Source organism: Elaeis guineensis, chromosome 8 (assembly GCF_000442705.2).
Source record: "Elaeis guineensis isolate ETL-2024a chromosome 8, EG11, whole genome shotgun sequence".
NCBI classification, from domain to species: Eukaryota; Viridiplantae; Streptophyta; class Magnoliopsida; order Arecales; family Arecaceae; genus Elaeis; species Elaeis guineensis.
The window spans coordinates 79,224,368-79,247,423 of NC_026000.2; positions in this window are offsets into that span (position 1 = coordinate 79,224,368).

Below are 23,056 nucleotides of genomic sequence, written 5' to 3' on the forward strand. Positions count from 1 at the left end.
AATGGGATTCTCTCTCAGTGGACTCCTCCTGGAACACCACAGCATAATGGTGTGTCTGAAAGGAGGAATCGGACCCTGTTAGACATGGTTCGATCCATGATGGGGTTTGCTGGTCTGCCGATCTCCTCTGGGGATATGCGCTCGAATCGGCTTGTTACCTTCTAAATAGAGTTCCGAGTAAGTCTGTAGCCAAAACGCCATATGAGATATGGATAGGACGTAAGCCAGTACTCTCGCACCTTAGGGTTTGGGGGTGTCCGGCTTATGTTAAACATTTAATTACAGACAAGCTTGGACCTAGGTCTGACAAGTGTAATTTTATAGGGTACCCAAAAGAGACCAAAGGGTATTATTTCTACCTTGCTGATGAGCAAAAGGTGTTTGTCAGCCTTAAGGCAATCTTTTTAGAAAAGGAGTTCCTTAGTGAAGGAACTGTTGCCTCTAAAGTCGAACTTGACGAAGTTCGACAGGTGGAAAAACCGACACATGTTACTGAACCTGAATCGAATTTGATTAGATCAGATCCGGAGCCCATTGATTATGCACCCTTAAGGCGGTCTGGTAGAGTACCACATCAACCGGACAGATATTATGGTTTCTTGGTCCGGGATGGTGATCCTATCGAACTTGATGAAAACGATGAGGATCCGATCACCTACATGGATGCAATGCAGAGACCTGACTCTGAGAAATGGCTAGAGGCCATGAAATCCGAAATGGAGTCCATGAAGGTCAACGATGTGTGGACATTGGTTGACCCACCCGAAGGAGTAAAACCCATAGGGTGTAAGTGGGTCTTCAAAAGGAAGAGGGGCGCAGACGGAAAGGTGGAGACCTATAAAGCCCATCTGGTTGCCAAGGGATATCGTCAACGTTATGGTATAGACTATGATGAGACGTTTTCTCCTGTGGCAATGCTCAAATCCATTCGGATTATGCTTGCGATAGCTGCCCACTGGACTATGAAATCTGGCAGATGGATGTGAAGACAGCTTTCCTAAACGGAGAGCTGGACGAAGAGGTGTATATGATACAACCTGAAGGGTTCACATCCACAGATGAGTCTAAGGTGTGCAAGCTACAGAGGTCCATTTATGGACTTAAGCAGGCATCTCGGAGTTGGAACATACTTTTGATAGGACGATCAAAACGTATGGCTTCGTTAAGAACGGAGAAGAACCCTGCATTTATAAGTGGGCTAATGGTCCAGCAGTAGTATTTCTTGTATTGTATGTGGATGATATTCTCTTAATCGGGAATGATGTCCCTGCATTATAGGGAATAAAGATTTGGCTATCATCACAGTTCTCCATGAAGGATCTGGGAGAAGCTTCCTACATCCTAGGGATGAGGATCTATAGGGATAGATCCAAAAAGTTGCTTGGCTTATCCCAGTCCACGTACATTGATACTATGCTGAAAAGGTTCAGCATGGAAAATTCCAAGAAAGGCTATCTACTGATAGGCCATGGAATTTCTCTCTCGAAGAGGGATTGTCCGACAACACCTCAAGAGAGAGAGCGTATGGGTAGGATTCCATATGCTTCGGCAGTGGGATCTATCATGTACGCCATGACATGTACACGACCAGATGTGGCATACTCACTAGGGGTAGTGAGTAGATACCAATCTGATCCAGGAGAGAATCACTGGAAGGTTGTTAAAACCATCCTGAAGTATTTGAGAAATACTAAGGACCAGTGGCTTATATATGGTGAATCGGACTTGAGACTTATAGGGTTTACAGACTCTAGTTTCCAGTCTGATCGAGATGATAGCAAGAGTGTGTCAGGATTTATTTTTACCCTTAATGGTGGGGCTGTCTGCTGGAAGAGTTCCAAGTAGCATACTGTGGCTGATTCAGTATGCGAGGCGGAGTATATTGCTGCATCAGATGCTGCCAAAGAAGCGGTGTGGCTGAGAAAATTCATCACCGAGCTCGGAGTAGCACCCTCCCTTGTTGGTCCAGTTCTACTCTACTGCGACAGCTCTGGAGCCATTGCTCAGGTGAAGGAACCAAAGGCACACCAGCGGACGAAGCATATTCTGCGCCGCTACCATCTCATCCGGGAGATCGTGGATCAAGGTGACGTCGACCTTCAGAAGATCGACGGGAAGGAGAACCTGGCCGACCCATTCACTAAAGCCATTGCGGTGAAGGAGTTCAACGACTACAAGTCAAAGATGGGTATTAGATACTGCACCGATAGGCTTTAGGCCAAGTGGGAGATTGTTGGGAATAGTGTCCCAAAGCCAATCGTCAGCCTGTTGATGGTTGTGCTCCTTTTGTATTAGTACATGAATTATAAATAAATAAAAGTTATTTTGGTATTTTTTCATCACAAATGTTTCATCTTTTAATGAACTCCTGTGTTGTGGTGAAGTCCTTAGGACTATTTAGACTCGACAAAGGAGGATTTATCGTTTAGTCCTTAAACATGTTCGCGACTAAATGATACGTTGTTACCAAGGACGACAACATTTATCGAGCATAGGTCGTTGTGTGCCATATGGGTTGGTTGTCCTCATAACCAAAGAGTGTGGAGACACTGGTATGGCATACAGGTGAGATGTAATGGTACATCTGCACTGAACGTGACCAACTCCGGAGCTATTTCTGCTGTCAAGATTTGCTCCGATGGGATATGGGTATAAATGTCCCTCCGACCTGAGACCTCCACGGTGACTTGCAAGCAACTCACTGCACTTAGGCACTGGACTACCTGAATTTCTAATTCAGTGACGGAAGGTTGCTGGGTGTAGTCAAGTACTTGACTTGTCGGTGCGTGTGTCAAGATGGGATTGACCACTCCAGTTTAGGAGCTGTGTACAGTCGTGTTTCAATTTAGCAAAACCTTGGCCAGGGTAGTCCTAGTGAGGAGTCACAGGACTAATTGAGTTGAGCACGATTCGGATGATATCATCAGGGTTGACAGTTTAACTCTGAGTCATCCTAAACACAGGGGTCAAAAGGGCTGAATTATACGGTAACCATATTCACGTAGGTTCTGAATGTTGCGATTGTGATTATTCGACCTATCCGATCGTCGGGTACCATTGCTAGATGGTCACTTCGATTAGTACAGAAATTGGTTCCTGTGCTACCGGCTTAGGTTCGAACCTGCGGGGTCACACACATTAGAGGTTCCTTTCTGATCTGATGGCTGATTATGAGTCTTATCTATCTGAAACTCTATGATTGAGAATTAGGATTCTCTAATCATGAGTTCCACACATTTTGGGTACCGGGGTCAAAATTTTGAATTTCGAATTTTGAATTTGAAATTTGAACTCTTTGATCAGGGTTTCATATCGATGGTCTCTGATGCCTGATTGCCCATCAAATTTGGACTCAACATTTATGAGAGGTTTAATTAGTAATTTAATCACTAATTAACTCAATTTGATTGAGTAATTATTTTTGGATCAAGTCCAATTGAATTGGATTCAGTTTGGATTGACCCGATTAGGTTAAATGTTGACCTAATCGCTAAGGTGGTTTAGTCCCTGATTTGATCAGGGGTTAGGTTTAGTTAATTCTTGATTTGATTAGGATTTTATTAAGCCTAATTAAGCCTAATTATGTTGGGTTTAATTTGGTCTAATTGTGCTCAACCTATTTTAAACTAGGTTGGCTCAATTTGAATCAAACCACCTTGTTTTAAATTTCCTGCGTCACCCAACTTCCTTGCACCCATTTGAATTCACGAGAAGAAACTTCTCGTGAAATTTTTCTCATGTAAAACCCTTCCCTATGTCCTCATTTGTGCACCATATGGATGGATAAATTAATTAGTTAGCCATTCAAATTCAAAGCATGTTTGAATTTGAATGGATAACTTATCACTTGCCCTTTCATCCTTATCCATTTTGTGCGCCACATTACTTACACGAGAAATGGTTTCTCGTGAAACTTTTCCATGCACAAAGAGCCACGCCCTTTCTCTTCTCACGCCCAAAAGGATAGGGATAAGTTGGTTTTCGTTTGAATTCAAATTTGATTTGAATTCAAATGTGTAACCTCTTGTCTTTATCCTCTCACGCGGATAAGACACGTTCGATGTTGTTTTAAAAAGAGGAGAAAGGTGGGACGTGCGTAGAAAAATTAGGAGAGAAACTTTGGGGCATGAGGAAGGCTTCTGTGCAAGGTGAAGGTCCAAAACCTTTCGAGAGAAAAAGAAAGAAAAGAGAGAAAATTGGGCACAGGGTTTTTGGTGTGTACCCTAGGGTTTCTACCTAGGGTTTGGGAAGTGAGATTGGTGTGCCACGAGTGTCGTGAGTCCACCAAATTTTAGAGAGAGATCCATCAGCCTCTCAAGTAACTGTGCAGATGATCCGGAGCATCCGAGAAGTCGGCACACATCGATCGAAGGAGTTCGATCAACATCTGTCATCAAAAGAGTGAAATCACGAACTAGCATTCGTGAGGAGCTGATCAGACGGGAGCTTCATGTGGATGATCCACAGAGGCAGACAGTTGGGTGGCTATGACGTGATGATCAGAGCCCTCCGATGGTGATCAGATTGTGGTGATCGACTACCCGCAAAAGGTGATGTGTTCTGAACACAGTACTGTAAAACGTTTACTGATTCAAATTTGAATTTCAAATTTAAATGCATGCTGTTGTCTCATATTTAGATCCTAGTGTAGGGTTAATTAGTATTAATTAATGAGATTAATTAATAATTCTGCTGTAAAATAGTAATTTTGAAAAAGTTTTAAAATTACCATTTTGCCCCTGCACTAAATTTTCACTTCATTAAATCTTAAATTGTATGACATCTAAAGTGTGTCTTCTTGGTGTCATTTTGGTAGCAAGATTGAAAGCAACTGGGCTTTGATGCAATCGTGACGTAAATTCGAAGCCGGTAGTATTCTTGAGAGGACAAGGCTCGGCAGTGCACCGATTGGGAAGGACCTTGGCCAACTTTTGTGTGGATCACCATTGGAGGACTTACACCTTGGAATCTCATGTAGAACACCAATATGTCACTTTTTTATTTTGATAAAAGTATAAAATTCTATCCCTTTGCATGCTTGATTTTGCTTTGATCGATATCGGCAAGGTGATTTTAGGATTTGAATTCTGGCTCGATAGTTTTATTTGATAAAGCTATTGATTTGTATGATTTTAAAATTTTTAAAAATTACTTTTTAGTTCATGATTGAAACTCAATAGTGGTATCAGAGCCATCCTTGTCTGATTCGATCAAACAGGTACAATATAGTAGAAGAGAATCATTCTTGTTCATATCCTGCCAAAAATGTAGCATTATTTTTAGCATTGATTCTTCTACCTCAAAAATTATTTTTGACTTTTAGTGAACTATGATTCTAAATTTTAATTATTTTAATTATGAATTTATGGTAATTTAAAATTTTATTATCATGGTAGCATGATGCTTAAATCGATATATAGAAAATAAGGGTGTTATGCATGCCTAATTAGATTAGGGTTTGTTATATTATATGAATTTGTTAGTCATATGTTATAATTTTGATTACACCCCTATATAATTTTTGGCATGATAATGTGATTGCTATTATGAATAGTTGAAGCATGCAAATTTGCATAATTTGTAGTGTATATTTTATGCGCTTATAGTTAGGATGTGCCGAGACTAGTTTAAAGTCCCTCATTTAATTATATTAAGTTGTAATATCGGGATTCACTTTTTAATCAAAAGTCAAATTCTAAACATCAATTGGTGTTGAGAAAAGTTTGAGTAGTAATTTTCTAATTAGGTCCATATGCTAGCCTGGTCAACTCTGTTGGTGTCTAGAAAAGCTACGAGGAGCCTCCCACCTACTTACCTGGCCAATTTGGTCTTGTTGAATTTCAAATTTAAATTGATTAAGTGATGTAGACATTACAAGGGCCTTCCTTCAAACTTGATCGATAGAGTATGTCAAAATCTTAGTGAGCTTGTTGTGCTATCCACAAGGCTTACTATAGAAATTGACATGATATTGATCAAGTGCATATCAATGCTTATGGCATATTTAAATAGTGTTGCTTTGTTGTGCTATCCACAAGGGCAGCATTGTTTAAGTATGACCATATGGGATTTAAGGGTCAACTTAACTAGAGCACTATAGTTTGTTGTGCTATCCACAAGATTATATGTGATCTAGAGGCCAGAATGAAAGATGTTAAGAATTGTAGAGGTACAATTGGTAAAGAGTTACCTACTCTTAAACTCATGAATGCTTGTTGTGCTATCGACAAGGTATTTATGAGGAATAAAAATCTCAACCTCACTAAAAAATATTAGAATATTTTTCAATTTTCATATTTGAGGCCTATGAAGTTCGATAAAATAATAATGGACACAATTAGATAAAAGTCCTAATCTAGTTGTGCATGTCATCATGAGTTGTCTGCTTATATTATGTTCTTGTTATTGAAGATTAACTACACACATGGCATCTCACTTTCACTTAGAGGTATCCTAGATGCAAACAAGTTGACTGGACCTAACTATATCAACGGGATAAGGAACTTGAGAATTATTCTCACTCAAAAGAAAATCTCCTATATTACGAATACACCTACTTCAGATTCTCTCGGGAAAGATGCTTCCGAGAAGGATAGAGCCATATATAAAATATGAAAAGATGACAGTGTGACTGTCAAATGCATCATGCTTGCCTCCATGAGTAACGAGCTCCAGAGGTAGCATAAGGATATGGACGTTCCCTCTATTCTTTTTAATCTTAAAGAGTTATATGGGAAACAAAATCAAAGTACTCGATATGAGATATCAAAGTAGTTGTTCCATGCTTGTATGACTGAAGATACCTCCATGTAAATATATGTCCTAAAGATGATTGATTTGATCACTCGTCTAAGACAATTGGATTTTGCCATGGATGGTGAACTAGATCAAAATTTGATCCTGCAGTCTCTCCCTGACTCTTTTCTTCAGTTTATTATAAATTATCATATGAACAAACTGAACATTAGCCTGTCTGAGCTGCTGAATATGTTGAAAACAATAGAGAGCCATTTCAAGGGTTAAAAAGCTTAGGTCCTTCATGTTGATAAGATTAGCAAGAAAAAGGCAAAGAAGGGTTGTAAGAAAAAGATGAATCATAAGGCTGGCATCTTCAAGAAGAAGGCGAAGAAGGTCTCTGCCAAAGGTACTTGTTATCACTGTGGCAAGGAGGGCCATTGGAAGAGAAATTGTAAGGAGTACCTTGTAACTATGAAATCAGCAAATGTTGCTAAATATTTGTATATGATACAAACTAATTTATCATTAAGTACTTTATTTTCAGATTCTTGGATATTGGATATTACCTGTAGCTCACACCTTTGCAAATCATTGTAGGATTTATAGAAAATAAAGAATCTGAATAAAGGTGACTTTGAGCTATTCGATGCTAGTGGAGAGTCCATTCAGGCCAAAATCGTAAGAATCAAGATTTTGAAGTTGCCTTCAAGCAAAGTTTTAGAACTGAAGATCTATTATTATATTCCTAATATTGTTAGAAATATTATTTCTATACCATTATTATTGAAACAAGATTTTGAAATAATTGCAAAGAATAATATGTTGGGAAATGTGTCCCAAAAAGCCAATCGTCAAGCTGTTGACGGTTGAGCAACCAAGTATTGTAATTGATCTGTTAATAAATAAAATATATTTGGCATCTTCATCATAAGCTTTCATCTTCTAATGAACTCCGTTGTTATGATGAAGTCCTTAGGACTATTTAAGTTCGATAAAGAGAGGATTTATCGATTAGTCCTTAAAACTATTCACGATCAAATGATAAGCTGTTAATAAGGACGACGCTTCTATCGAGCATAGGTCACTGTAGGCCATATGGGTTGGTTGTCCTCTTAACCAAGGAGTGTGGAGACACTGGTATGGCATACAGGTGAGATGTAAGGGTACATCATCATTGAACTGACCAACTTCAGAGTATTCTGCTTTCAAGAATGTCTCTGATGGGATATAGGTATAAGTGTCACTTAGACTTGAGATCGCCTCAGTGACTTGCAAGCAACTCACTGTGCTTTGGTACTGGACTAACTGAATTTTTAATTCAAAGATGGAAGGCTTCTGGGCACAGTCAAGTACTTGCGAAGTCAGAGTGTGATCGAGATGGGATTGACCACTCCAAGAGTTGGAGAAGAATGAGTCGCTGTATTTTAATTTAGCAAAACCTTGGTCAGGGTAATCCATCAGATGGATTTGATATTTTGAAATACAATGTGGACAACCTGATCAGAGTTGACAGTTGAACTCTGGGGTGTCCTATGATCATTTTGGTCAAGGGGATGAATTATATGAAAACTATATCCGCATGGGTTCTAAGGATGTTGTTCTACACATTCGACCTATCCGGTCGTCGGGTACCATTGCTAGATGGTCACTTCGATTGGTATAGAAATTTATTCCTGTGCTACCGACTTAGATTCGGACCTATGAGGTCACACACATTAGAGTTCATAATCGATCGGATGGTTGATCAACGATTAAGAATCGTTCTAGGGTTAAATGATCAATACGATTGACATTTAACCCAATGCAAGTGTTGCAGGAGGATCGATTAGCAATTTGATTGCTAATTGGCTTAATTTGATTAAGCCAATGGGCTGAGATTAAGTCTAATTAAATATGATTTAATTAGATTTATTTTGGGCTTGATTGAATCAAGTCCAATTGGTTTATTGGATAAGCCAAGTGCAAGAAAAAATTAGTCCTAGTTCAACTAGGACTTGGGTCAATCTAATTTCTAATTTGATTAGAAAATTAAATCAGATTTAAATCTAATTTAATCTGATTAAATTAGATTTTTAATTGGATTAAGACCTATTTTAATTAGGTTGATCTAATTTTGGTTTGATTTGGTTTGAGAAACCAAATTAAAACAAGTCATGAGATAGAATCCTAGTAAGACTAGGATTCCACCTTGCGCCACATAAGCCTTCCCCACATCCTCTCTCTTATTCATCACCAATCTCCACTTATTTTGTGCGACAAAAGCCCTCTCCCAGGTCTCTCCCACGTTCACAAAAGGTCTCCTCTCTTCTTTCTTACATGGAAGGTGGTTTGGATCAAATCAAAAAGGAATAAGTTTGGATTTCGAATTCTATGAGATAGAGTTTTAGAAATCCAAAACTCTTTCAATTTTACACCGAATTTATCCAAATTTTTTTTAGAACTTTTTTAGATTTTAGGGTATATATTGTGCACCCTTTGCTAATGATCCATGTATGAAAATAAGGAGGAGGTGCTCAAGAGTTGGGCGCCCCTTAACTTGCCATGTTTGGATAAGCCTTGACTAGGTATTTGACCTAGACAAGGACTCTATCATATCTCTCTGTATAAAATGAGTTTCTTTGTAAAATTTTAGGAGAAGACAGAAATTTGAGATACCTTTGTGTTATCCAAAAATTAAAGAGAAATACCTTTGGGTTGTGGAGATATAAAAGATGCAAGTTAGGATGTCTAGAGAGAAAAATGTGAAGAAGAAGAGGGTCTTCTTCTAGGGTTTTTTGTTTTCATATCTTTCCTCCCTCCATCTTGAGTTTTCTGAGAGTATCTCAGATCTGAAACTCCTCTTTTTACTTTCCATCTTTGGAAGAGTCCAAATCAAGAAGAAGGAGGCACCTGATCAACCATCAAAGAAGGATCAGCATAGTACCAGCATACTGTACTGATTTCCTGAAGCAGGACTTCTGATCGAGATTCATGGGCTCGTGTGGATGACTCCTAGAGGCCGGATGCGTGTGCGGCTTGCAACATTATCCTTAAGCCTAGATCAGCGAGGTTAGAGCATCTAACTTGCAAGGTAATAGATCTGATCTATTGTTTAATACATACATTAGATGAGTATAGAAACATGTTGATATGATCAACATGTAGTTTATGCTATATTTATATATTTTAATTTTTGATTTAATATTATGTAATAATCATGTAATAAGATCTTAGATCTAAAGATTTTTTAGTTTTAGAAAATAAATTTTGATTTATTTTAGTCTTCCGCTGTATGATCTTAAAAAAGTTTCAAGATCTAACCCTGAAACCCTAGATCTGGTTCCAACAATTGGTATCAGAGCCTAGGTTCTTTATTACATGATTATTTATACATGCTTAGATTATTTCTTAGATTAGATCTAATTTATAATCTAATTATTAAATTTAAAATTAAAATTTTAGATCAATCACAAACTGCAAGGTTGTCCTGCTGTAAGGTTTACCCCTTACAGTGCAAAGGTTGTCCTAGTTTGTATAGATCTATCTTTAATTATAAATTTATTAGATATGATCTAGATTAAATTTATGATTTACTGGATTTAAAAGATATTTAAATCTGAAATAAAATCTCTTTGTTAATAATTTTTGTGCAAAAAAATTGTTTAAAGTTGAAATTGTTTCAATTACATGAACCTGTTTAGATTAGATCTAAAGTAGTTTCATGTTTAATTCACTTGTATCTTGATTATGAATCAAACATGCAATATGGTTGGTAGAATCATATTGTAAAATTATTTTACAAATATGAAAATTATTTTTTGAAAAGCCGAACCCAATCCTCAGCCCAAAACTTAATTAAGAATTAAGAAGTTGTTTGATTAGATTCTAGGATTGTGAATTGAAGAACCTAAGACACAAATCATAACATATTGGGTTAATGGGTTAGTGGGAATTAGGTCCATTAATTGGGTTAGACCTATGGTTAGATTAAAGATGGACTTAATTAGAGAATTGACTAAATCTAATCAATTGTTGTCTTAGATTAGGTCAAGGATTCTCTAGATCAATTACAATAGTTGTAGTTGGTCAAGTCCATGTCTTTAACGAGAACCAAATGGACTTGATTCTTGGCTAAGCGGTCTAGCATGAACTGTTAGATTGATCTAATCGAAACTAATTAAACCAGTTGGTGTCTAAGGTAAACCAGACCGGTGGTTTTTAATTGGGAGCCCGCTGACCTGGCCATTTCTGATGGTGTCTAAGGCAAACTTTGGCAGACCCTCCCACTGATCGAACTTACCTGGCCTCTTGGTGAAATTATGTTTTGATCGGATCACTTGACTATTCGAGCTGACCCATGTCAGCTAGGTAAATCAGTGTGACTGATTTAGGTGCTCCTAGACCAGCCCTTTTAATGGTCTCCCTTAAGCTGACTTGGTGAAGCCAGTGGGAGGATCATGATAAGCTGGTTCATCTAACCTCATCCTCTAAATTATTTAAATTCTCTAAAATTATTAGGTCCTTAAAATGACAAAGTTATGAAGATAACTAAGTCATAGCCTCCCATTAAGGTGTTTGATAATGAGTCCATTAACTCAATAATCATTGCAGACCCAAAGGCCTGGTGCTTGTTGACTAATGGAATTATCACTCATCATATGACAACTTGAAAGTGTCTCTCTAATAGTGGTTAGGTGAGCCAACCAAAGTTGGACTTAATCATTCGTTGGTTAGATACACCAAGTATGATCATGTTAATGGTTGGACCTAACCGGATCCTTACAGTGGAGGCCAAAGCCTACTGATTAGGTTTCTGGGGAAAAATTAAAATTACTAGAAATTATTTAGAGAAACAATTGGTTATGAACCTACCCTTAGATGTACATGGGTTGACCAACCAAAGTTGGGCTTGTGTGCAGTCTAAGTGGATTCTAGTACCCGCTAAGGAATTAGGGTAATTCCTCAAGTTGGAGGTAGAGGCTACCAATTCGAATAAAATAGTGGAAGAAATCTTTTGATTAAAGTCCAAATCTTTAGGTTTAATGAATCAATTACTAATTAGGTTATGGTTCTCCTTTGTGCAAATATGGCCACTTCCCTATCGCTCTGATCATTGTTGGACAATGATAAGTTGGTGGGACCCAACTTCGATAGCTGGTACCGAAAGTTGAAGATAGTCCTGGAGTATGAACGGATCCTATATGTGATAATGGATCCTGCACTTGAGGAGCCAGCTATCAATGCATGTGGAACAGTCAGAGACACTTACCAGAAGTGGCTCAGTAACCGAACCACGGTGTGCTGTATCATGCTGGCTGCCATGAGCAACGAGTTCAGTCACAGATTCGAGATGGCTCAGCCAAAGGACATGCTTCAAGTGTTGGAGGATGCCTTTGGCACATCCGATGACGTCGAGAGGCACAAGACTAGTTGTGCCATCTTCAACGCCAAAATACAGAATGGTGCCTCTGTCACTGATCATGTATTGTACATGATCGAGCTGATGGAATGATTGAGCAAGCTCGGCTTTCCCTTGCATAAGCAGCTTGGGAAAGATGCAATACTGAACTCGCTGCCCAAGTCTTATCTCCCATTCCTCACTCATTATAGAATGACAAAGCCTGAAGAGAACTACCACGGGTTACTGGGGTTGCTTCAGAACTTTGAGAAGGATCACCAACTTTACAAGGAGTCGGTGAACTTAGTGGGAGGTTCGTCTTCTGATTCTCGACCTTTTAAGAAAGGGAAGAAGAACAAGAAGAAGAAAGTGAAGAAGGTGCAAGTTCAGGCTGGGACATCAGTGCAGAGCCAGACCAAAATGATCAAGCCTGATAAGAGTCAATTCTACTGGCAAGCACCCTAGATTAGTTAGTATGTCAGATATCTACTTATGGTACTGTAGGCTAGGTCATATAAACAAGAACAGAATAAACAGGTTGACTCAAGAGAAAATCTTCAAAGTCAGTGATTGTGAATCACTTCCAACCTGTGAGTCCTGTCTTCTTGGTAAAATGACCAAGTCACCTTTTACTAGAAAAGGTAAGAGAGCTACTGAGCTCTTAGGCCTAGTACATACTGATGTATGCGGGCCCATGAGCACCAGTGCTAGAGTGGATATTTCTACTTCATAACTTTCACGGATGACCTATCCCGATATGGATATGTCTATCTGATGAAACATAAGTCAGATTCATTTGAAATGTTCAAACGATTCCGAAGTGAAGTAGAAAAACAAACTGGGAAGAGTATTAAAACTCTTCGATCTGATCAAGGAGGAGAATACCTTTCTAGTGAGTTTCTCACATATCTAAGAGAGAATGGGATTCTCTCCCAATGGACTCCTTCAGGAACACCACAGCATAATGGTGTGTCTGAAAGGAGGAATCGGACTCTATTAGACATGGTCCGATCCATGATGGGTTTTGCTAGCTTGCCGATATCCTTCTTGGGATATGCACTCGAATCGGCCTATTATCTGTTAAATAGGGTTCCAAGTAAGTCTGTAATTAAGACTCCATATGAGATATGGACGGGACGTAAGCCAGCACTTTCACACCTTAGGGTCTGGGGGTGCCCGACCTATGTCAAATGATTAGTCACAGACAAACTTGGATCTAGGTCTGATAAATGCTCATTCATAGGGTACCCCAAAGAGACAAAAGGATATTTTTTCTACCATGCTAATGAACAAAAGGTATTCGTCAGCCTTAAGGCAATCTTTTTAGAAAAAGAGTTCCTTGGTGAAGGAACCATTGCCTCTAAGGTTGAACTTGATGAAGTTCAACAGGTAGAAGGACCGACACCAATACCTGAACTTGAGTCTGATATGATTAGATCATATCCAGAGCTCAATGTACCTGCACCATTAAGGCGATCCGGTAGAGTACCGCATCAACCGGACAGATACTATGATTTCTTGGTCCGGGACGGTGATCCCATCGAACTTGATGAGAATAATGAGGATCCGATCACCTATATGGATGCAATGCAGAGACCTGATTTCGAGAAATGGCTTGAAGCCATGAAATCTGAAATGGAGTCCATGAAGGTCAACGATGTATGGACATTGGTTGACCCACCTGAAGGGGTTAAACCCATTGGGTGTAAATGGGTCTTCAAAAGGAAGAGGGGCGCAGACGAAAAGGTGGAGACCTATAAAGCCCGTCTGGTCACCAAGGGGTATCGTCAACGTTATGGTATTGACTATGACGAGATATTTTTCTCTGTGGCAATGCTCAAATCCATTCGGATAATGCTTGCAATAGTTGCCTATCTGGATTATGAGATCTGGCAGATGGATGTAAAGACAGATTTCCTGAATGGAGAGCTGACCGAAGAGGTGTATATGATACAACCTGAGGGGTTTACATCCACAGATGAGTCCAAGGTGTGCAAGCTTCAGAGATCCATTTATGGACTGAAGCAAGCTTCTCGGAGTTGGAACATACATTTTGATAAGGTGATTAAAACGTATGGCTTCATTAAGAATGGAGAAGAGCCCTGCATCTATAAATGGGCAAATGATCCAGTTGTGGTATTCCTTATCTTGTACGTGGATGACATTCTCTTAATCGGGAATGACATCCCCGCACTACGGGGAATAAAAGTTTGGTTGTCATCACAGTTCTCCATGAAGGACTTGGGTGAAGCATCCTACATCCTAGGGATGAAGATCTATAGGGATAGATCTAAAAGGATGCTTGGGTTATCCCAGTCCATGTACATAGACACTGTGCTGAAGAGGTTCAGCATAGAGAATTCCAAGGACTATCTACCGATAGGCCAAGGAATTTCTTTCTCTAAGAAGGATTGTCTGACAACTCCTGAAGAGAGAGAGTGTATGAGTAGAGTCCCATATGCTTCAGTCGTGGGATCTATCATGTATGCCATGACATGTACAAGACCAGATGTGGCATACTCACTAGGAGTAGTGAGTAGATACCAATCTGATCCTGAAGAAAATCACTGGAAAGTGGTTAAATCCATCCTTAAGTATTTGAGAAATACTAAAGACCAATGGTTGGTTTATGGCGAGTCAGATCTGAAACTTATGAGGTTCACAGACTCCAGCTTCCAATCTGACCATGATGACAGTAGGAGCGTGTCGGGTTATATCTTTACTCTGAATGGTGGAGCCATCTGCTGGAAGAGTTCCAAGCAGCATACTGTGGCAGACTCTGTTTGTGAAGCGGAGTACATCGCAGCATCGGATACCGCGAAGGAAGCTGTGTGGCTGAGAAAATTCATCAACGAGCTCGGAGTAGCACCCTCCCTCGATGGTCCGGTACTGCTCTACTACGACAGCACTGGTGCCATAGCTCAGGTGAAAGAACCCAAAGCACATCAGTGGATAAAGCATATCTTGCGCCGCTTCCACCTGGTCTGAGAGATCGTGGATCGAGGTGACGTCGACCTTCAGAAGATCGACGGAAAGGAGAACCTAGCCGACCCCTTCACTAAAGCCCTGGCGATAAAGGAGTTCGACAACCACAAGTCGAAGATGGGTATTAGATACTGTGCCGAGTGGCTTTAGGACAAGTCGGAGTTGTTGGAAATATGTCCCAAAAAGCCAATCGTCAAGCTGTTGACGGTTGAGCAACCAAGTATTGTAATTGATTTGTTAATAAATAAAATATATTTGGCATCTTCATCGTAAGCTTTCATCTTCTAATGAACTCCGTTGTTATGATGAAGTCCTTAGGACTATTTAAGTTCGATAAAGAGAGAATTTATCGATTAGTCCTTAAAACTGTTCATGACCAAATGATAAGCTATTAATAAGGACGACAGTTTCTATCGAGCATAGGTCGCTGTAGGCCATATGGGTTGGTTGTCCTCTTAACCAAGGAGTGTGGAGACACTGGTATGGCATACAGATGAGATATAAGGGTACATCGTCATTGAACGTGACCAACTCCAGAGTATTCTGCTGTCAAAAATGTCTCTGATGGGATATAGGTATAAGTGTCACTTAGACTTGAGATCACCTCAATGACTTGCAAGCAACTCACTGTGCTTTGGTACTGGACTAACTGAATTTCTAATTCAGGGACGAAAGGCTTCTGGGCACTGTCAAGTACTTGCGAAGTCAGAGTGTGATCGAGATAGGATTGACCACTCCAAGAGTTGGAGAAGAATGAGTCGCTGTATTTCAATTTAGCAAAACCTTGGTCAGGGTAATCCATCAGATGGATTTGATATTTTGAAATACAATATGGACAACCTGATCAGAGTTGACAGTTGAACTCTGGGGTATCCTATGATCATTTTGGTTAAGGGGATGAATTATATGAAAACTATATCCGCATGGGTTCTAAGGATGTTGTTCTACACATTCGACCTATCCGATCGTCGGGTACCATTGCTAGATGGTCACTTCGATTGGTACAAGAATTTATTCCTGTGCTACCAACTTAGGTTCAGACCTATGAAGTCACACACATTAGAGTTCATGATCCAATCGGATGGTTGATCAACGATTAAGAATCATTCTAGGGTTAAATGATCAATACGATTGACATTTAACCCAATGCAAGTGTTGCAGGAGGATCGATTAGCAATTCGATTGCTAATTGACTTAATTTGATTAATCCAATGGGCTGAGATTAAGTCTAATTAAATATAATTTAATTAAATTTATTTTAGACTTGATTGGATCAAGTCCAATTGGTTTATTGGATAAGCCAAGTGCAAGGAAAAACTAGTCCTAGTTCAACTAGGACTTGGGTCAATCTAATTTCTAATTTGATTAGAAAATTAAATCAGATTTAAATCTAATTTAATTTGATTAAATTAGGTTTTTAATTGGGTTAAGACCTATTTTAATTAGGTTGATCTAATTTTGGTTTGATTTGGTTTGAGAAACCAAATTAATACAAGTCATGAGATAGAATCCTAGTAAGACTAGGATTCCACCTTGCGCCACATAAGCCTTCCCCACACCCTCTCTCTTATTCATCGCCAATCTCCACTTATTTTGTGCAACAAAAGCCCTCTCCCAGGTCTCTCCCACGTTCACAAAAGGTCTCCTCTCTTCTTTCTTACATGGAAGGTGGTTTGGATCAAATCAAAAAGGAATAAGTTTGGATTTCGAATTCTATGAGATAGAGTTTTAGAAATCCAAAACTCTTTCAATTTTGCACCGAATTTATCCAATTTTTTTTTAGAATTTTTGTGGCTTTTAGGGTATATATTGTGAACCCTTTGCTGATGATCCATGCATGAAAATAAGGAGGAGGTGCTCAAGAGTTGGGCACCCCTTAACTTGCCATGTTTGGATAAGCCTTGACTAGGTATTTGACCTAGATAAGGACTCTATCATATCTCTCTGTATAAAATGAGTTTCTTTGTGAAATTTTAGGAAACGATATAGATTTGAGAGTCCTTTGTGCCATCCAAAAATTAGAGAGAAAGACCTTTGGGTTGTGGAGATATAAAAGATGCAAGTTAGGGTGTCTAGAGAGAAAAACGTGAAGAAGAAGAGGGTCTTCTTCTAGGATTTTTTGTTTTCATATCTTTCCTCCCTCCATCTTGAGTTTTCTGAGAGCATCTCAGATCTTAAACTCCTCCTTTTATTTTCCATCTTTGGAAGAGTCCAAATCAAGAAGAAGGAGGCACCTGATCAACCATCAAAGAAGGATCAGCGTAGTACTAGCATACTGTGCTGATTTCCTGAAGCAGGACTTCTGATTGAGATTTGTGGGCTCATGTGGATGACTCCTAGAGGTCGGACGCATGTACGGCTTGCAACATCATCCTTAAGCCCAGATCAGCGAGGTTAGAGCATCTAACTTGCAAGGTAATAGATCTGATCTATTTTTAATACATACATTAGATGAGTATAGAAACATGTTGATATGATCAACATGTAGTTTATGCTATATTTATATATTTTAATTTTTGATTTAATACTATGTAATAATCATGTAATAGGATCTTAAATCTAGGGATTCTCTGATTTTAAAAAATAAATTTTGATTTATTTTAGTCTTCCGCTGTATGATCTTGAAAAAGTTTCAAGATCTAACCCTGAAACCCTAGATCTGGTTCCAACATTATAGTTGTTCCATTTACTTTTCTAATGAATATTATGAAAGTGCTTTTATTGATAATGATCTTATATTTTTCTCACTTAATGATAATGTATTTCATATTGATAATATGAAGAAAAGAAAGAGAGAAGATGTGAATGTCATGTATCTCCGGCACTACTGACTTGGCCATATAAATGAGTTAAGGATTAACAAGTTATTCAAAGATAATTTCTTTGATCCTTATGATTATGAATCATATGGAACTTGTGAATCTTATCTCATGAAAAAAATGACCAAGACTCCATTTACTGGATATGGAGAAAGGGCAAGTAACATATTGGACCTTGTATATACTAATGTGTGTGGTCCAATATCGATTCAAGTCAGAGGAGGATACTCTTATTTCATCATATTTATCGATGATAAGTCTAGGTTTGGATATGTGTATTTGATTAAATATAAATCGAAAGCCTTTGATAAATTTAAAGAGTATCAAAGAATGGTCAAGAAACAAACTGATAAAAATATTAAAACTCTTCTATCAGATCAAGGAGGAGAATACTTATCCAGTGAGTTCCTCGATTATTTGAAATAAAATAAAATACTCTCTCAATGGATACCTCCTTAAACTCTACAATTAAATAAAATTGCAGAAAGGAGGAATCTCACCTTATTATATATGGTGCGGTCCATGATGTGTTTCACAGATCTTTCGATATCTTTTTAGAGATATGCCCTCCAAGTTGTAGTGTATATCTTAAATAAAGTACTTTCAAAATCTATTTCTAGTACTCTATATGAAATATGGAAAGGGAAAAGACTCAATCTTAAGTATTTTAAGATTTGGGGTTGCCCAGCTTATGTGAAAGATGTTGATGGACATAAGTTGGATGCTAGATCAGAAAAATATGGATTTGTAGGTTATTTCAAGGAGAGTATAGGATACTACTTCTATAATCTTACTCAACAAAAAGTGTTTATTAGTAGGCATGTCATTTTTTTGAAGAAAAAGTTTATCCAAGAAGGAGGCAGTGGGAGGTCTATTGAACTTGAGAAAGTTTAAAACTTACAATCCATCCAGGATTCACTAAACAGTTCTCAACTAGATGTGTCCATTGTTGAGACATAGCCACTACACACACCTCCTCTCCGAAGGTTAAGTAGAATGCGCAGTATACCACTCAGGTATAGGTTTGTCATTAAGAATAACAATACATTCCACATCATTGAGAATGATGAACCTACGACCTATTCGGAAGCTATCATGAGTAGTGACTCTGACAAGTAGCTAAACACCATGAATTTTGCAATAGACTCCATGTATGCCAACCAAGTATGGAATTTGATTGATGTGCTTGAGGGTGTGACCCCAATAGGCTGCAAATGGGTCTTCAAAAAGAAGATTGGAGCAGATGGCCAAGTAGAGATCTATAAGGCCAGGCTTGTGACAAAATATTTTAGGCAAAAATAAGGTGTTGATTATGAAGAAACTTTTTCATCGGTAGCCATTCTCAAGTCTACTCGGATAATGCTTGCTATAGCAGCATACCATGACTTTGAAATCTGGTAGATGGACATCAAGACTATCTTCCTCAATGAAAACCTTAAGAAAGAAGTCTATATGATTTAGCCAGAGGGATTTGTCTTATATGGGAGAGCAAATCAGGTATGCAAGTTGAATAGATCCATTTATGGATTGAAGCAAGCATCGAGGAGCTGGAACATCCATTTTGATGAGACAGTCAAATCATTTGGCTTTATCAAAAATATAGATGAACCTTGTGTGTACAAGAAGACTAGTGGGAGTGCTATTGTCTTCTTGATCTTGTATGTGGGTGATATACTACTCATTGAAAATGATATCCTGATATTGCAATCGATCAAAACTTGGCTATCACAAAGATTTTTCATGAAAGACTTGGGTGAAGCATCCTATATAATTGGAATAAAAATCTATAGGGATAGATCGAAAAGAATGCTAGGCTTGTCTTAGTCTAGGTATATTGACTTTGTGTTGAAGAGGTTCAACATGGAGGAAAACAAAAGAGGTTACTTACCTATAGGTCATGGCATACAACTCTCTAAGAAGATGTCTCCTAAGACACCTGAAGAGAGAAATAAAATGAGTTCTATTCCTTATGCTTCGGGAGTAGGATCAATAATGTACGCTATGTTATGTACCAAACCTAATGTTGCTTATGCCTTAGGCATTGTAAGTAGATTTCAGACAGATCCCAGAGAGGATCATTGGAAAGCTATGAAAAATATATTCAAGTACTTGAGAAGGAATAGAGATGTTTTTCTAATATCTGGTGGATCTGATTTAAAACTAAAAAGTTATACCGATTTTAGTTTTTAATTTGATCCGGATGATAGCAAATCGATATCTGAGTATGTGTTCATCTTGTATGGTAGTGTAATAAGTCGAAAAAATTTTAAACAGCAAACTGTTGCTGACTCGATCACTGAGGCTGAGTATATTACTGCAAGTGAGGCTGCTAAGGAGGCCGTCTGGATGAAAAAATTCATCACAAAGTTGGATGTGATTCTGGAGATTGAACAACTAGTGCCTCATTATTGCGATAATACTAGGACAGTTGCTCAAGTCAAAGAACCAAGGTCTCAACATAGATTCAAGCACATCCTAAAATGGTTCCACCTTGTTCGAGAGATTATCGAAAGATGTGATGTGATTGTGGAGCGAGTTGACATCAAGAATAATATAGTAGATCCATTCACTAAGGCTTTGTCAATGCAGCAGTTTGACTGCCACCTTGATGACATGGGAATCAAGTATAGGGACAATTGGCTTTAAGTGCAAGTGAGATATGGAAAGAATAATATCCTACAAGCCCATTGTATATGGGATACGATAGAGTGTTTATTATAATTTATCTTTTAGACTCATATAATTGATATTTATATTAATATAATAGATATTTATGATTTATTATATACTACATATTATTTTTTATGATTATAATGAACCTCATAGGTCTGGATAATAGTTTTAGGGCCATGATGAGATCACGCCAATGAAACCTAAATCCTCGATAGTCCTGATCTAAAATATTCTTTGTCATTATTACATTGAGTCGGATATCAATGATACTAGTAAGACTGGCATGTCCTATGTATGCTCAAAAATGAGGATGGTTGATCTCACAACCACTTGTGTGGTGACACTAATACAAGGATATGGGTGCTCATTAGAGAATGAGTTCACTGAATTGACCAATGAGAGAATATCAGATGGAGTCTTATTTACATGTCAACTGATGTTTCTCTAATGAAAGTTGTGTATATGATCCTTAGACCGGAGGTCATCATGGTACCTTGTGTATATGGATCTATATTTTGGTTCACTATCTAACTTGGTTCTTTGATCCTTGTGTGAGGTGTTCTAGATATGGTGAAGTATGCATGGAGATTGTGAGTGATCAATAAGAGATCAGTCACTCCTAATAAAAGGAGCGAACATCCTATGTGATCTCATAGGATGATGATTCGAAAGTCTTTGGCCAAAGTAAGACGATAATTAAAAAAAAAATTTCAATATATCATCAACTGAATCATTACCTTCAGATCGAGATACATATAAATAAGTGATTGGGTTTGACATATTTTTATGTCCATAGCTCATCTAGGATGTTGTTTGACTGAAAGATTGAATTACATGATAACTTATCACTAAAAGATATTTTGATAATTTTTTATCAAAATTTTAAATCTTTCGGATAGTCATGATATGTTGCTAGATGTCAATCTTAAAGCAAAATTTTAGTGCAGGGGTAAAATGGTAATTTTAAAATTTTTTCAAAATTACTATTTTATAGTGAAAATAATTAATTAATCTAATTAATTAATATATATTTATCCTATACTAGAATATAAATATGATATATAGCATGCATGCATTTAAATTTAAAATTCAAATTCGAACAGTAAACAATTTACTGTTCTGTGTTCAGAACACAGTACCATTATGTGGATAGTTGATCTCCACAATCTAATCACCGTCAGGAGGATCTGATCATCACAACATAGCCACACAGTGTATCTGGCCTCTGTGGATCATTCACACGAAGCTCTCGATCTGATCAGCTCCTCACGAGTGCTAGCTCGTTGTAGAGCCCTTTCGATGGCCGATGCTAATCGAACTCCTTTGATCGATGTTTGCTGACTCCTCGAATGCTCTAGATTATCAGTAAGTCTGCTTGAGGGGTTGATGAATCTCTCTCTAAAATTTGGTGGGCTCACGACACTCATAGCTCACCTTCTCACTTCCCGAACCCCAAGCTGAAACCCTAGGGAACACACTGAAAACCCTGCGCCCAATTTTCTTTCTTTTCTTTCTTTTTCTCTCAGAAGTTTTAGACTTCCTACTCATGCACAAGGGTTCCTCACACCCCACTTTCTTTTTCAAAAAATTTTTATGCACGCCTCACCTCCCTATCTCTTTTAAAACAGTTCAAAATGTGTCTTATCCGCATGAGAGGATAAAGATAAGTGGTTGCACATTTGAATTCAAAAATTCAAATGCAAACCAACTCATCCCTATCCACTTGGGTGTGAGAAGAGAAGGTGCGTGGATGCTTTGTGCATGGAAAGGTTTCATAAGAAACTCTTTCTCGTGTAAGATATGGGCCGCTAAAGAGATAAGGACATGGCGCATGGATTGGTTGCTCATTCAAATTCAAACTTTCTTTTGAATTTGAATGGCCAACCAACCATCCTTATCCACCTATATGGCACACAAATGTGGGGCGTGGGAAGGGCTTTGCATGAGAGAAAATTCATGAGAAGTTCCTTCTCGTGAATTCAAATGGGTGCAGAGATGTGAGGTGGCACAGGGATTCAAATTCAAATGGTGGTTTAATCTTAATTGAACCAACCTAATCAAAATAGGTTAAGCACAATTAGACTAAATTAAATCTAACTTAATTAGGCTTAATTAGGCTCAATAAAATCCTAATCAAATCAAAAATTGACTAAGCCCAATCTCTGATCAAATCAGGGACCAAACCATCTCGACGATTAGGTCAACTCTTAACCTAATCGGGTCAAACCCAACTGAATCCAATTCAATTGGACTTGATCCAAAAATAATTACTCCATCAAATTGAGTTAATTAGTGAACAAATCATTAAATAAACCTCTCATAAATATTGAGTCCAAATTCGATGGGCAATCGGGCATCAGAATTCATCGATATGAAATTCTAATCGAAAAGTCCCAAACCAGTGGGACTCTTGACCCTGTTACCCAAAATATGTCGGACTCATGATCAGAGAATCCTAATTCTC